Below are 13,984 nucleotides of genomic sequence, written 5' to 3' on the forward strand. Positions count from 1 at the left end.
ATAGCCCCATATCACCCATAGGCTAATATTGAAGGACAGCAGAAGCACTGAACATGGAGAATGAGGCTGGATTTGCAACCTCTGATTAGTTTCATCCTGCTTAGCCCTCACCTCACCTTGCCAGGCTACAGCCCTTAGTCTATCTGTGTCTTCTCAAAGAAGTTCTGAGAAGAATCTGCAGTTCAGTCCCTACCCTCGTACAGCTTTGATGGTCATGGTCGAGATGGAAAGTGCCTGACCTCTTTAGAGCCCTCTGCACGGCTTCCAGCATGGCTGACTCTGCTTCACCTTCTTCCTCAGTTTTCCTTCCTTCTCTGCTGAAAATACAATTCCTGGGACAATAATTGCCAGACAACACATACACAAGAGGATTTTGTTCTTTGGCCTGATACCACAGATCTTTAAATTTGCCTCCCTCAACAACTCTTTTCAGTGGCTTTGACTGGCCAGGCAATTTTAACCTCCTTCTTGTAGAGTGCAAAGTCCGCTGCTTTGATTTGTCTCGCGGGATGGTATTCATCTTACCTAATGTTAAATGTCTACCACGTTGATCATCTGCAGCTAAGCTAGTCACCTTCAGCTCCCTTTACAGTCTGCAGAGAGAAATAAGCATTGCCAGGACATGAGTCATCTGACCTATTTGAGACGTCTACTTTAGAATGAGATTAATCACGCTCTGGAAGCACCTGTTTTTCTCCAACTAAAGCAGGAGTCTAGACAACCAGCTTAGATGAATTCAACCTCAGTGTCTTTTTAGGTGCTCATCTCCCCAGGATCATTGGCTGTAATGAACCCCCTAGCAATTTTCTCAGGCCTTCTGTAGCTGATCTGTACTTTGGCCCATGCTGTGTTTCAGACAGCTAATGATGATAACTATGACCTAATGAGAGCAAGGGCTGCTGTTGCCTCCTGCAAAAGCAAATCTCATTTCTGCCCTTCAGAGGAGGTGGGAGAAGGAGCATAAAGGTACCAGGCTAGGGCAGCTACACTTGGGTACTGGACACGGGTAGCTTTGGGGGTATTTTTATACTGCCCAGATAGTGAGGATCCTGCTCAAACAGTGCAGAAGAGACTCAGAGAGCATAGGTAACTTAAGGGTATGTTTGAACTGCAAAATGCTGAGGATCCGGGCTCTGCTCTGTCTACTTTTCCTGACAGTGCTGGCTCTCAGCCTTGCCAAAGTCAGGGCTCAAACTGGGAAGCAGGAGGAAATCCAGGGTCCCAGAGCTGAGTGTGTGCTGAGGAACATCTCCTTAGAGCATGCAGTGTGCTGGCCATGCAGCATCGTGCTGACCATAAACACCTGCACAGACACCCTTTGGAAGAAGCTCTAGGTGTGCGAGGGAGCTCAAGTGTTGGAAGCAAACTGCCATGTGCTCTGGTCAGGTCCCCAGTCTGGATGGTGCAGAGAACAGGACACCACAGCATGCACCTACTGGGCTTTCCAGACACGCAGCTGAAAAGCTGCAGCCAACATATGTGCTGATGAACTGGACTGAGAGCTGCCCACCATGCCCACCCCTAATACATCCAGGGCACAAGACAAAGAGCTTGGACCCACACAAATGCTTGCACGTTCATGTGTGCACTCATTCCTTCCTGTGTTTCAAGAGCTCAGGCGGCATCCATGTCTAAATGCTTGCTAGTCCATAACAGTACTGAGCCTGAGCTTGCAAAAGGGGCTCTGACCTGTACTTAATTAATAGACAAGACATATTATTGAAGTCCCTCTGCTGTTAGTATTCCTGGTTGGATAGAAATGAATTTAAAGGGAGAGTGAACTACAGCAGGATCTGTATTGCAAGCAGGATCATGGGATTTGGTTCTGGGGGTAATTCCAAGTTTCATTATGCCATTGATTAACCACCACCCCAGCCTTCCCCAGTTTAAAACCACAGGGAGAATCTAAGCCCTGCTGCATCTGTATTTCGTGGTTCTCAGTTGAAGACCTGCAGCTATTCACATCTTCTCTGCTCTCTGTCTGTCACACTCCCGCACTTTCACTTTCCAGGTGCCTTTGGCACAAAGATGAGTTTGTTATCCCGTCAGTGAAGAACAGGATCGGCATGAAGTCTATCTTTTCCCCATCTCCAGGAACAGTGTGGAGGCAAACCTCTAATCAGTAGCGTTCAACCCCTTCTTGCTTCTGCTTAGAGATGCCCTTGTTAAACGAGCATTCTCTATGCTAAATATACATCATTTATTGCTCTTGCAACCAGCCATGAATGATGGTGCACGAAACATGGTTGAAATGCACACACATGCATAGAGGATTGCACTGCTTCTTGCCTGGCACTCGTGGCTGTTGCTTCCTGGAGAGGAAAGGAATTTCCCTGAAGTGCCTCACAGAGGTTTGTTCTCTGCTTGCAAAAGCAAAGCAGCATTTAACATCAGATGAAATCAGTGAATAGGAGCATAGGAGTGGGGCCAAGGGTGAGATGATATTTTGTGATATAGGTAAGGCTTGCAGCAATTGCAGTGTTTTGGGAACAGATAGCATGAGGAAGGAGGTCTCAAGTACACTTTTTTTTTTTAAGCTTTGCTGTTTTTATAGGAGTCACTCATCCATTTGGACAAAAAATTATTTACACAGCAGGAGCTGAAGACGGTCCCAGAACTCGTCTGAAGTTTCAAGACAGCCTTCAGTAAAAGCAAACCAATGCTGGTGACTGTTTGAATCTTTGTCAGGTGCAATAAAACCCAAGCTAAATGAGCTAACTTGCAGCTATGCTAGTCCCCTATTTTATTTTGCATCTCTTGTTTCAGGCAGAAAGAGGGACATGAATGTGAAATGTCAGAGAAAATTTCAACGGAAAGGAGGAGGGTTGAGATTAAAGGAGAGCCTGGAAATACCATTATCAAGGGCAAGGTCTGGACCAGGAAACTCTGTACTGGGCAGGAGGGACCACACTGTCTGGCTGAGATCTGCAATGGTTTCACCCACTCCTGAGGAAGCTGTTACCCAGAGGGCAGGAAGAAGTGGAGGATGTTTGCTTTCTCTATCACAAAAACACAGTCCAGGACAGACTGTCAGTATTTCTGAGAGATGTCCCCTTTCTTTAGCCCAGAAAGGCCTGCAGTACATCCACTCTGTGTTCTATTTTCCCCACTTTTATCAGGGGACTCCAAGCAAAGGACTCAGGGGACTGTGACAGAGCAGAGGTATCCAAAGGAGGGAGTATTTGAAGCTGTTTTTCCACCAGGAATATATCTTAATGTTAAAAATATGCATTGGCCACCACTCTATCTTCTTGGGACTTTATCCACACCTACATTTGCACCTGAAGGTGCAAATTACCTGTTTGTGCTGACATGCAGAATGCTGTACCAGCTTATGTAGGCTGTTGCCCTCAGAGTCCATTAAACTGACTTGCCTGAACCCCAGTGAAATTGGGCAATGTGGCATTTTACCTCTATCAGCGACCCCTGGATCGATCCCTACATTTCTGTACTTATTGTACCAGTTGGGATGTTGCCCCTGCGCCAGGGATTTCTGCGAAGTTTCTTTGACCTCCCTCCAGGTCAGACTGCAGATGCTGTTTACCAGCTCTGAGCCTCTGCAGGACAAAAGCTATGAATCAGTGGCTGTGGTCAGCAGTACCCAGGTACATGAAACTGTGCCTTCCAGCACCGTCCTCCTCCTCAACAGCCACCCTAGGCAGTAACTTTAACTGCATCAATTAGTCACTGTTTACCCTCTCCAGGTCTCGCGTTATCACTGGAATACTCATCTAAATCTGGTGGCCAAACAAATTAAAACTAATGAGGCCATTAGGGTCATATTAACATACAAGGAAAATGGGAGAGCTTCCAGTAGAGGCTTTATTGCAGACAGGACACGTGCCATGCTGCGTGCTGCCGGCAAAGCCTGATTTCCAAACAGTATCAGAGAGAACAGGAACAGATTAAATAGATGCAGGGATGAAACAGTACCAAACCTGGGATGTGACAGGACAAGGTTCCCTGCTGCCTCCTGGGGTGTTTAATAATGGCAAACATGGTGGGAGCAGCAGGTCTGGATGAAGGACCGGTGGCAGAGATTTGAGCGGATGGATAGGACTTGGCACACAACACCAAGGGAGGATTCATGTCTCAGCTCCCTACACAAGTCACTTGACCTCCGCTAGTAAACCAGTCTGGTGCTTCAACAGAGGCTTCAGACAGAAGGTCATCTGATTAATTCCTATGCAGGTGGTTGCCTAGCCACAAATCCAAGGAAGCAGAAGGAATGGGATGCAAAGCCAGCCGCATCCTCTCTTTTCTACGCCCTTGGCTACAGACACGCTTGCATAGCATTTCTGCTGGCCCAGGAGCTCAGCTGAGTGGACGACAGATCTTACAAGGGGGAAGGTGTCTTGGTTTTCACAAATTCTCATGGATGCTGGATGGGCTGTTGGGACCACCAAATGCAATGGGAAGATAAGCAGTTATAGAAGAAATATAACTGATACAGAAATGAGGATGGCTCCTCTAAGGGGATAACAGGCCAGTATAGAAACTTCATCCATGCTGAGATCAACCCTGTCCTGCAGGCACTCACCTGTGGGGAGTGCCAGTACCCATGTCTGCTTGAAAATGGGGGAGAAAATCCCATGCTATCCCTCCAAGGCAAGAACCAGAGACTTCCTGATCCTCTTCTGCCTTTGAAACACAGATGATGGGTAATGATCCATAACAGCCCTTCCTCACCACCCACCCATCTCATCTACTGGGATGCATGATGGTGTCGTGCAGAAGACTTAAAACTGCAGCCGGGGAAAGCATTTTGTAATTGGGTTTGCGGGACACCTTGGCTCTGCCGCCTGGACTGTGCAGGCTCTCGCCTGCTCCGTGGCCCCGGGCATTTGGCATTCAGCTCACATGCAGTGGGAAATGCTTGCAGGGTCTGCAGCAGCTGGAGGAGAAAGGAAAGCACTCGCTGCTCTCCGTGGGTTGATGCCTCTGCTGCAGAACCGACAGCCACAGTTTGCCAGTTCATCCCTTGTGCTGCAAGGACGGCCCCTCCACAAATAGGGCATCCTCTCAGCCAGCAGCTTTAGGGTTTTCCATGACGTGCTCACCCCATCCCAAAGACCCTTGTTGTCTTCTTTCCCCCCACCTTATGGTGATGCAATTCCTGCAGGTAAGGTGGCTGGGTGGGTGTGCTAAGTAGCCAGCCCTCTCCCGCATCCTTTCTTGACACACACATTTAAAAGGAAAAGAAAAATTAAGAAAAAAAAATGGCCTGTAAGTTGGTTTGGCAAAAATAATTTTATTCCAGCTTGTTATCAGCCAGATCTAAAAGCCTGCCAGTTCTTTCAGAGCACAGCCCTGGCTAAACAGGCAAAGGTAGTAGAGCCAATGACTGGCACAGCAAAAGAGGAGAGTTTCACTTAGAACAAATTGCTAAAGATGAAGACTGCAGAGGGCTTAGGGGCACATACGGCTGTCAGCTCCCAATGCCCCTACTCCCTCTAGGTCAGCCCTCATGGATTTTCTGGCTGCTTCCAACCACCCCTTAGCCTCAGCCAAGGCAGCAGTGGGAGGACATGGGGGTGGTGGGGAGCTGAGAGCCACCAGGGGCACTTGTCCCCTTCAGCCCCTTTTCCCTTGCAGCCTCCTCCGGCTGTTGCTGCTCCCCAGGGATGGCGGCTTGAAGCAGAGGAGGAGGCTGCAAGGGGCAGGGCATAACAGGGAGCAAACAGTGCTAGCTGTCTCCAGGCCATCTCCCTACACCTTACCACCCCTTTCTGCTCATCATGCAGCTCCTAGAGCCCAAGAGAAGCAGAGGCAGCCCTACGTGCCTTGAAGGTGCTGCAAAAGGACCAAGGAGGTGCTCTCTGCTTCTCACCCCTCCTCAGATTTCTCAGCCTCCACCAGCCACCAAGAGTGTTGTCTGCTGCCTGTATTACCTGGTCAGCAGCAGCAACGCCCAGAGGAGGTTGTAGGAAGAAGGAAGAGAGAGAGGGAGACCAAGGGCACGCTTTGGTGCCAAACCACTCATGGGCACCACTGTCAGGATCACACAGACATGAGACCATGTGTCAGGTGCCAGGCACAGAAATATGGACCTCGCATTAAGAGCAAGTGGGGAAGGCAAAGTCTTGTTTTGGCTAAGAGATCAACCCAGATGGCTAAGAAGAGCAGGAAAAAAATCTTAGGTGGGAAGGGATTTATCTTGCTCTCAAGAATTTGTGTCCCCACTCATTAATACAATTAAACCCTTCCTGCACAAGCACAGTTTGCTTGTCTGTGTTAGCACTCTCCCACTGGAGTCCAACACAACGTAAAAACCAGTCTGTCAGGGAATGGGGCCCATTATGGGCAAACACACCAGCAGAAATAGTAGTTGCATGGTGACAGCTTCGATTGGACAGAGACAGTCAAGGAAAGAAGTGTTGTTTGCCAGGTTTTGTGATGGGGACAAGGGGAAATTTTGCTAAGGATCATGAAAAAGATCTGTAGGAATAATGCCAGGAAAGATGAAGCTTTAGGACCCTAAATACAGCCCTTCCACCTTGGACAGGGGATGTGATGTTTGTTGTTGGCAGACACACAAAGCAGGTTTTATTAATTTCTTGTCGCATTGTTTCTGGAGGAAGGAATGAGGACAGCTGTCTCCAGAGGCTCTGTAGGCTCCATGCACCAGTACCAACCCATCCCCAAATGTATGCAAGCTGCTGGCAGCACCTGGAATATAGATTCAAGATGATGAATAAGATAGACTATAGGGCACCAACTTGCAGAGCATTGCAGACAGCATCCCTGACCTTTGAGTAAGTGCTGAGAAAACAAGCTGGTTCCTCAATCTAATCCAGGCTGAGGACAGGCTGCAAATGGTTAGCACCTCTCCACCTAGCTGATCAGTAACATGACTTTGTAGAGGTAATGCCAGCCACAGTGAATGCTTTTAGCTTCCCTGAAGGAGATACACAGAGATTTAGAGGGGGAGAAGCTGGAGGCAGCAGCTCTAGGAAGAGTGATTTCTGCTTAAACAGCATGGGATGGTCTCTCAGAGGAAAGGACACAAGGGATGATGGTACTTCAAAGGACCATAAACCAAGGTTATCTGAGTAGAAGGAGCATCTCAGGACCCACTCGTGTTTCAGACCCCTGATAAGGACTTCTGGCCATCTCATCAGGTAGGTACTCTGGCCATCCCTGCTCCTTCTTCTTCAGGCACCAAAGGGGCAACTGCTTGGGAGAGGTAGGAGAAAGGCTTTTAAGAGTAGTTAGGCTCTTCAGCTAACTGAAGATTTGTCCTCCACATAGAGGACAAAAGAAGTGTTTTGGTTAATACAGATAAATTTGGTACCCATGCTAATGATGTTCCCTGACATGCCTGGAGGCATGGAGGTGCCTGGGATCTGGGTGCTTAGTCCAGTGGCTTGTGTCTTGCTTACCCACAGCGTTTGGAGCTATGTAGATTGCACACTCCAGAACAACTTATTTATTGGATGCTGCCATATTTCCCTCTTGTGGAATATCTGGCAGGAGGCTGTTGTTTTCTGAGATTTATTTATTTTATCATTTTATTTTGCAATGAATTTCCCACTATGGAGATAGCACAAAGAAGAGATTATTTGCCATTCAAGCTGATGATATACAGAATGCATAACTTCTACGGTGTCATTTCTGTTTTCTTGGATGGATGAGGGTCACTTTTAGGACCTCTTTTTGTAAGAATGAACACTTAAATAAGAAGTTTTAAAATGTATTTCCCACAAGCATTTATGCTAATGAGACAGCATTTACAGAAATATCCAAAAAAGAGCACTAGATCATCCCTACTTGTCTTGTTTTCTGGAGATCATCCAAGACTGAGCTAATGCTTATGTTTCTTTGCAGTGCTAGAAGGCCTTAGAAGCAACTCCAGAGGTTCTTATGCTTTCATAACAGCACTTGAAATCTATGTATCGACCAATAAAGAACACTGATATTTTTTGATAATAAAATCACACATTACTTAGGCACCTGAATGGCTCAGGTGATTGTGGCTAGGTCACTAAGCTTTTTACCTACATGCTACCAGCCCAAACTTGCTCTCAGGTGACATCAACAGGAAGCCATTGCCATCTCACAATACAAGAGTGACATTTTAGAATAGAATAGACTATTTCAGTTGGAAAGGACCTACAACGATCATCTAGTCCAACTGACTGACCAATTCAGACTGACCAAGTTAAAGCATGTTATTAAGGGCATTATCCACACGCCTCTTAAACGCTGACAGGCTTGGGGCATTGACCACCTCTCTAGGAAGGCTGTTCCAGTGTTTGACCACCCTCATTTTATGGGACACTAACCAGCTCTTAGGTTCTTGACTAAGAAGTTAATGATATAATAGGCAACTGGGAATGAAATCTTACCTCACTACCAGAGGAAGTTTGTGGCTTTAAGCCAACATCAAGGTTTGAAGATGAGTCGATGCTAAGGGTTGAATTTGCAGTGGTGATGTTTTTTTCCAGAGACACATCAGGGAATATGGGACCTACACATAAAGAATATGGGTCCCTGAGAGGAGCAAAGCCAGCATGAAGCACCTTTCTAGGACTTTAACTGATAGAAAAGCAACATGGAGTTTAGAGAATCTGTGAATGACATCAAACCCTCCATCTACCCCTCCACTGCGCAGCTGCAGAACAATCTCCAGATGCCCTCAGTCTGGTGCATGGTAGAGCCCTGAGGAGACTTTCATATCTGCCTAATCACCTCGCCCCAGCTCCTTAGCAACTTTAAACAAAAAGGAGGAAGAGAAAAGAAATGCCGTGATGGGAGAGAGAGTTAACTTTTAGGGCTGCATAAGGAATAACTGAGCTGGATGTCATTGTGCTGCAGAAATGACCTACTTTCGCTTTATCTGGCTTATCTCTGTTTGCATTGGTTTATTGATGGCAGGAGATACTGCTAAATGAGTGGTGCTTCTGGAATATAAATGAAGGTCGAATGCAGCCCTTCTGCCCAAGCAAACTCTGGCAGAGACCAGGAGCAGCACCTGCACTCAGCTCCTGGCAATTAGCAGGCAGAACTAATGCAAGGAGGTGATGGGCTCTGAGGCAGTGACCACAGCAGCGTTACTGCCATGCTTTCTAATGAGCAGGCAGAACTTAGGCAATGAGTCCTGCACGCAGATCCTGAGAAGGAGATATGCTGGTTTAGTCCCACAGAAAGCCTGGCCCAGCTGGGGTAGGGTTTTCCTCAGTCATTCCTTGAATTCATCAGGCTGGGAGAGAAGGAGGAGGAAAGATAGCCGCTGGAAAACAGCAGCTCCAAGTGAAATAGAGTATTCTCCTCTCTAAGATGGATAGTTGGCTGGAGAGCACATGCATGTTTCTATCTCCCATTGTCTGGCCACAGCTATGTGTTGACATGGTTCTTCGTGTGAGCAGGAGGCTGTGCTTCTGGTGTGCTCTTCATCCCCCTACAAAAGCATCCACCTCTGAGGTTAAGCCTGTAAAAGCACATGAACCAGGGACAGGGACAGAGTTGCTAGCACAATTCTTGGCAGAGCTTTGGCCAATGCCACCAGTACCCTCACAGGCAATGCCCTGGCAAGGGTGAGGAGCTAACACGTACGCTGCCTGAGCCCATTAGGCCATGTGACAGTGGAGAGGAAAGGGACATATATGGACATAAATAACTACTTGCCCTCAGCCTCAGATCATGTGCCCTTTTTGGTTTCAGTATAGACACAGCCTCACCTGTGAAAAGTTCCTTTAGCCCACACAGAGAGTACATGGACTGCAGTGCACTTGGTGCCACAACTCCCATGCTGATGCTCAGCATCCTCTTACCTTTCCACAGGGGCTGAATCCCTCCTGCAAGCCGAATCACACTGGCTGGCAATCACTGAGATGGGGTGGGCAACCCCACAGTCCTGCCCTCTCTACACCCTTTCCTCTTCTCTATCGAGCACTGAAGAAGTACCAGGCTGGATCCACAATTCTTTGCAGGTTCCTGCTTCCCACCTGCAAGGGCTAGTGTCAGACTTGGCAATAAGCTCCTCATCCTCTCTTCTCCTCCTCCGTTTTCCCTTGCAGGAGAGAGTGCCTGCCACACCTGTATTTGCTAATCAGCTCACAGCATGCTCAGTAATTGCCCACAAGAAAACATGGGTGCAGATGTGGTGGGGAGATGAGGCACACACACAAAATGAGATTCTTGTTTTCCAAACAGAAACCAAGATTTAATTACAGCCTCAATGAACGGTTATTAAAACCCTCTTCACTTTGTTGTTTTTCTTCCCCCCATTGTCTCCCAATGATTATTGAATCATCAGCTCCTGTTGTCTTGTTTGGATGCTTTCATAAAAAGAGATGAAGCAGAAAACTACAAACACTGTTTGGACCCAAACAGTGTCTTCCTCGTTTTTCCTCCTTTGCTTTCACCATACATCTTCCCTCTCCTTCTGATAAAAAGAGGTATCAGAGAGAGTCATCACCCCTATTTTCTGTCTGTTTTGATTCCCAGTCAAGCAGGAATTCCCAATCCCCTACACAGGGAACAGAGAGAAGGAAGGAAAAAGGCAATTTGCGGCTGTCTGTAGGGCAAGGTGGCCCTGTGAGGTGTGTTGGAGCCCAACAAGGGGTATTACCTGCTGTTGCTCTCCACAATGGGTTGACCTCTTCATACAGGTTGCAGAATTCAGCCCCTGCCAAGACTGCAGCTTCCCAGGTGTCTTCATCCTAAGGGATGCACTGTTTGGCCAGGAGCAACACAAGTGCTCTGAGACAAGGGAGCATCTTCCAGCTCTGTGTGCAGTGCCTGGTCCCACACAGTTCTGTTCTTTTAGGTGACCATAATAACCTCATCAACCATGGCAGATATCCTGTGGAAAGGTTTGGATGTCACGTTTCCTACCAGCCCAGCAGTAGTTCAAGGACTCCTGGTTATTTGCAGGAACAGCTTACAGCTGCCCTTGGGATTTGTCCTCACTTTACCTGCAGGGCATGAGAAATGACTGACATCCCCACTGTGCTTCTCAAGGTGGTGGGGGAGATGAAGTTTGTCCCACAGCTGGAAGCTGGCGAGTGGTGATGGTCTCTGGAAGGAATCTTTGCTGACTCCACCATCTCACCTTCCCAAGGACATGGAGAGGTTGTAGGCTGTGTCTCCCTAAGGGCCCCGCACCGTTCTTACCCCAGTGTCTCTGCAAAGCTCACAGCCCTGATGTCTCCCTCGTCCTGCCTCCCCAGCAGCTTCGAGCACTCTGTGCCCAGCATCCCCAGGCACTACAGAGTGGGTCCTTTTACAAGGAAATGACAGGGCTCTTGGCATTGCTGGACAACAGACCAGCCACCTAGTCATCTCCTGTCACCAAATATCCAACTCAGGGTGCCAGGTGCTCTCCTTACCTTATCATGACAATGCATGTGAGAAAAGACACAAGAATGGGAACTTTCCTTCCTCCATCCTCCTGCAACACTTCTGCTCCAGCAAAAGCATCCCTCCTCCCAACCTGCACTGCAAAAGCTCCATTCTAGCTGTACTTAAAAGGTAGGAGTTAAATCTTGTCCATGTCTGGCTTTACTGTGAGGCTGTCCAGGGCAGAGGGCACCAAGAAAGCTTTGCTATTACACCAGTAATCATTAGCACACCATGTTAGCCCTGGGCATGCATCAAAAATGTTAATCAGATGTTTCCCCCCTTCCCCTCCCCTCAGTTTTAATCCCTCTATCAGGATCCCCATAGGTTTGACATACGCACCCCAAGCCTGCTCACATATCTTGCTACTATCTCTGCCTTCATCGGCGAGGAACCAGCCGGTGCTTAAGCTCCCCTGCTGTCTGCTGGGTTTTCATAGTTGATTCTGTCTCCTTCCTGCATAATCCCTGCTTGTAATTACAAGTATCAGGCATGGGGGGCCACGAGGGCCATCTGCGGAGATAACAACTGCCCTGTTTGCTGACCAGAGCAACCAGAGACGGCTCCAGCTATTTGCCAGCTTCACTGCATTAATCCAAAAGGCCTAAAACTGTGTATTTACATGGCACCTTAACTCACTTCTTATCAAGGGCAGTCTCCCTGCCCTGGCTTGAAACAAAAAGTGTTTCTTTGCATGAGCCCCAAAGCCTGGTTTGCCAGTGCCATGGGTGGCAGCTTTGTCTACATCCTGTGCATCCCTTGGAGCCAAAGAAAAACATATGCATTAACTGGGAGTTGAGATGAATCCTGAGGGTGGGCAAGGAGATCTGAATTCAGGTATAAACACCCTCCAGAAAGCAGTTTCCATACAGAAATACACACAGGTAGTGCTGGAGATGATTTATTCTGGCTGGGTAAAACCAGCTGAGAAAATCTTGGCTGAGTGGGAGGGGAAGGACTTGGCACGGTAAGAGGATGGCCTCTGAAAGCATAGACGTGAAGTGCAACAGGACTACCCTAATGGGATGCTCCAACTCCCCAAAGCCTTGGGTTGAATTAACTTCAGGAGGAGATGCCTTCTCTTCTCACTGGCCATTTAAGACCACAGCAGAGTGTTGGCCCCAGAGGGTCTGTCAGTTACAAAACCACCAGTCAGGTGGTTCCCTGTCTCAGTTACTCCACGGACCATGATGGGCCCAGTTCTGTACCAGGTTGCATGGAGATACACCAGAACCCATTCCTTCATCACCTAGCTCCCATCCTTCCACCACATGCTTCCAGCCTTTCCCAGTGCTCCCCACACCCTCACACTGGGACCCCAATTGCACGCTGGTATCTTCTTTCCCTACGCTGATACCAGACATTCCATAAGGTTATTCACTGATGGACCACAGCACCATCCGAGCCCTGTTTTTCCAGGTGTGCCTTGACTTAGCTCTGCTTTGGCACCTAGACAGGATGCACAACTCCTGGCAATACTATGGATTTGCTACCAGAAAAGTTTGTTACCATCCATCAGCTGATTGGCAACAACCACTGGCTGCCAGGAGCTGCTGTGGGGACACTGTTCATCTAAGCCACACAGCTTTACTAGGCTGGGATGCTGCTAGGATGGCAAAATGATCCTGTTCTGCAACAGATCATTCAACAGGAGGGGAAAGATTCATCTGAGTGCCTTCAGTGTAGACAGTGGTGGTTGGGAAATGGTTTGTCTGTCCTAGGAACCAAACTGGGACTGGGTATGGTAGCAAGCACTAGCCCACAGTATCCACACTGTTTCATTGTTAAGCATCCTGACACAGATGAAGGGACCTGCTAACACTCTTGCAAAAAAATACCAAGCGTGAATCAGACTGGTCCATTTGCCCTCAAGGCTGAAGAGCAATCTCTGGCCCATTTTATTTACCAGCACAAACATAGCCTTTGATCCCTTATAGTCACTGGAGACCTTGCCTGTGCAGCATGCAGAATTTACAGTGCAAGTTGTCTCATCCTAAAACAAACACCTACGCGTGGCCCAGTGACTCACACCCTAAATCCTGCTGACAGTATTAATTAGATCTCCATTGTCTATGGTGGGAACATAGACGCCAGCTCATAAGACACCCACATTGTAGACATTTGAAAAGATGAATTCCATCTTAGCTCTCATTCAAAGAGGCAGCACAAAAGCAAGGTCTTCTTGACACATTGCACATCACAGCTGGGCCCTGGCTCCTGCTTCCAAGGGCAGAAGGAGGAACGGATGGGTGCTGCAATAAAAGACCCCCAGCCACATCCAAGCTGTCCCCTCCAACAGTTACAGAGGCAGCGAGTGAGCTGTTCACAACTCCTATACATGGCTTTCAGAGAGGATCCTACATGATGCAACACCCATGCAACCCCCCCACCATGCAACACTACAGGCTTGGGGAAGAGTAGCTGGAAAGCTGCCTGGCAGAAAAGGACCTGGGGGTGTTGGTCGATAGCCAGCTGAATATGAGCCAGCAGTGTGCCCAGGTGGCCAAGAAGGCCAACAGCATCCTGGCTTGTATCAGAAATAGCGTGGCCAGCAGGAGTAGGGCAGTGATCGTGCCCCTGTACTCGGCACTGGTGAGGCCACACCTCGAATCCTGTGTTCAGTTTTGGGCCCCTCACTACA

The sequence above is a fragment of the Ciconia boyciana genome, chromosome 1 (assembly GCF_034638445.1).
Source record: "Ciconia boyciana chromosome 1, ASM3463844v1, whole genome shotgun sequence".
NCBI classification, from domain to species: domain Eukaryota; kingdom Metazoa; phylum Chordata; class Aves; order Ciconiiformes; family Ciconiidae; genus Ciconia; species Ciconia boyciana.